Source organism: Triturus cristatus, chromosome 2_2 (assembly GCF_964204655.1).
Source record: "Triturus cristatus chromosome 2_2, aTriCri1.1, whole genome shotgun sequence".
Classification (NCBI taxonomy): Eukaryota; Metazoa; Chordata; class Amphibia; order Caudata; family Salamandridae; genus Triturus; species Triturus cristatus.
Genome location: NC_140582.1, coordinates 1,142,593,808 through 1,142,596,964, shown reverse-complemented (window position 1 = coordinate 1,142,596,964; position 3,157 = coordinate 1,142,593,808). Strand labels below are relative to the sequence as shown.

Genomic DNA, 3,157 nt, shown 5'->3' with positions numbered 1-3,157 from the left:
TTAAATGAGTTGAATAGTGCTCTGTTGCGTGGATCTGTATCAGATATAGAGAAGGTTACTGATGGTATTCAGTTTTGTTACTTTGGTCCAGAACAAGAAAGTGCAGGAAATGACACAGTTATTTAAGAAAATGTGGAAGAGAATGTAGAACCTACTGTTAGTAAAAGTTTTGAAGATCAAATGACAAAATTTACTATCATCTCTAATGAAAGACCAAATATTACTTGTATTTGTTGCCGGAGAAGCCATTATAAAACTCTAACAAGGAATGTTGATCTCTATAAAATAAATGAAAAAGAAAATAATTCTAAGTGGAAGGATTTTGCTACATATTTATTTCTGGAAAATTGTTTTGATTTGGGTGAAGATCAGCGTATTTGTAAACACTGTTATAACAAGTTAGAAGAAAATAAAATGCCAGCTAGAGCTGTACATAATAATTTAGAATTGGTTGATATTCCTGCAGAACTTAGTGATTTAAATATGTATGAGTATATACTCATTCAATGTGTCCATCCGTTTCAGACTATAGTTCGTATGGAGCCCAAAACAGGTAAATTACCTCCTTCAGATTTACAAAGAGGTTTAAAAGGAAGAGTTGTCTATTTGCCATTAGATTTGAAAAAAAATATTGAAACATTTGATGCAGGTAGTTTGGAAACTGAACCATTAGTTCAGGGGTGTCAAACTCAAATTCATCAGGGGCCGCATCAGCAGTTTGGTCACCCTCAAAGGGCCGGTTGTATCTGTAGGACTATGTGTCCACTATTTATTATCATAAATTATTGTCACTGCATTCAATTATTACTGTTTTTTGTAATAATGTGTAAGTAATAACTAGCTCTGAAAGCAGAAACATAGTCAGAATAATGGCAAGTAGATATTCAAATGTACAATTATTGTACAATTTATTGAAAAATGATTTTTGGTAACAGACAGTAATTGTTTTTTTTTAAACATACAAATATTGCCAAACACTGTTTATTACACATATGGCAAACACAAGGCATTAACTTTTTTTAAACTTTTCTGACTAGATGGCTGACATCGTTTTCCTGAGGTCAGTCCATCGATGTCTGGCGTTAGGTCTTGTGCTGTAGCAATCCGCAAAACAGCATGGAGGTTATCATCAGTGATGCGTGATCTGAGCTTGGTCTTGTTCAGATTCATGACTGAAAACATCTGTTCACATAGATAGGTGCTCCCAAACATGGACAGAACATGTGCTGCTTGAAGTCGGAGCTGTGGCATCAAAGCAGGGGGGAGGAGACGGTAAAAGTCGTCGACTGACGCATCCTGAAACTTCGCTTTCAGGCTGCTGTTGCACTGAAGTTCTATTAATTCCATTTGAAGGTGATGTGGTGCACTGTCAACATCGATGTTGAAGGGATTGGCAGAGCTGGTAAAGGTTAAGTTTTGTCCTTTAAAGTCAGAAAAGCGTCGATTGAATTCATCAATGAGGTTGAGATGCTCTGGCAGATAGGAAAGTGGGCAAGACTGTCTTTTTCAAGCTGTGACTTCCATAGGCGCAGTTTCTCCTGGAAAGCTGTTATTGCCTCATACATTGAGGTTATGACTTGTTTGCGGCCCTGCAGCCTCAGATTCAGTTGGGCGAGATGCTCTGTTATGTCACACAACATGGCAAAATCGCACAGCCAGTTTGGATCGGGCAGTTCTGACAAGGGCTTCCCTTTACTTTGCATAAAAAGAGTAATTTCTTCCAAAAGCTTAAAAAATCTCTTGAGAACGGTGCTCCTACTCAGCCACCTTACTTCTGTATGGTATGGCACATCTGTATGTTCCATGCCCACCTCCTTCAAAAAATGTTGGAACTGACGATGATTCAGACCCCGTGCACGCAGAAAATTCACTGTTTTCGTGACTGTGGACATTATGTTATCCAGTTGCAGAACCTTGCCACATAGAGCTCCTTGGTGGATAATGCAGTGATAAGTTATCAGCGGCGTGTGGCAATTACTTTTTTTCATTTTCTCTTTTAACAGTCCAACTAAGCCATTTCTCTCTCCACACATTGCTGGAGCGCCATCAGTAGTAAGTCCCACCAACTTTTCCCAAGGTAATTTCATTTTATTTACGGATTCTCCACTGCATTGAAGATGTCCCTCCCAGTTGTTGTCCCATACATGGCGACCACATCCAAGAGCTCCTCACTGACAGACAAGTCTTCCTTCACACCTCTTACAAAAATAGCTAGATGAGCTGTATCAGTATTGTCAGTGCTTTCATCAACAGCTAATGAAAATTCCAGATAACTGCATGCCTCTTCAGCCAACTTTGTTTTAAGATTACAGGCTAGGTCCCTGACTCGGTCTGTGATGGTGTTTCTTGACAAGCTGACATTGCTAACAGCCTGTCTCTGCTCAGGGCATACCTGTTTACATACATTCAGCATACACTGCTTTAGAAATGCACATTCTGAAAAGCACTTTGAAGCTCGCGCAATTTCTATAGCCATAAGATAGCTGGCTTTCACTGCTGCATCATTTTTTGCTGTCATTTTTGCAAAAATATTCCGTTGAGAATGCAGGCTACCTTTTAATTCTTGGACCTTTTGTTGCTTTTCCTGGTGGCTAAGGTTAGCAAATTTGGCTCCATGCTTGGTCTCAAAGTACCGGTGTAAATTGTATTCCTTCATCACTGCCACTGCCTCATAGCAAATAAGACATACCGGCTTGTCTCCATTAATCACAAACATGTATTCACTTTTCCATCTCTCCTGAAATTGCCTTCCCTCTACATCAACTTTTCTTTTCTTGGACATTTTTGGGTTATTAATTTGATTGTAGTTTATGGTCCCTATACCACTGTAAAGTGACACGGAAGTGGTCAGTATATCCAAAGTTTTTTAAGCAGAATAATAAGCAGACCCCCCCTAATAAGCAGACCTCCCCTCCCCCCCACATACATCATATGTACTTACAGTACAGGAGAGAAGGGTTCAGGCAGCCGTTGGATCTGTCACATCACAGGATGGCATGCGCTCAATATAAAAACAAGTGGAGGTTTCCTCAATGCATGTAATGTGGAGGTTTCCTGTAGAACGGCCGGCGGCGCTAGAAGGCAGACGTTCCCTGGCTTGTAGGCTGGCGCGCAATGCGCTGAAGAGGCGGCCGCGCATGCGCTGAAGAGGCGGCCG

At 40.5% G+C, this 3,157-nt stretch overlaps 1 pseudogene; it reads right to left on the bottom strand.

The window, feature by feature from the left end:
- Window positions 1-984: 984 nt before the first annotated feature.
- On the bottom strand, window positions 985-2,782 carry LOC146863260 (general transcription factor II-I repeat domain-containing protein 2 pseudogene; annotated as a pseudogene).
- Between the last annotated feature and the right edge of the window lie 375 nt (window positions 2,783-3,157).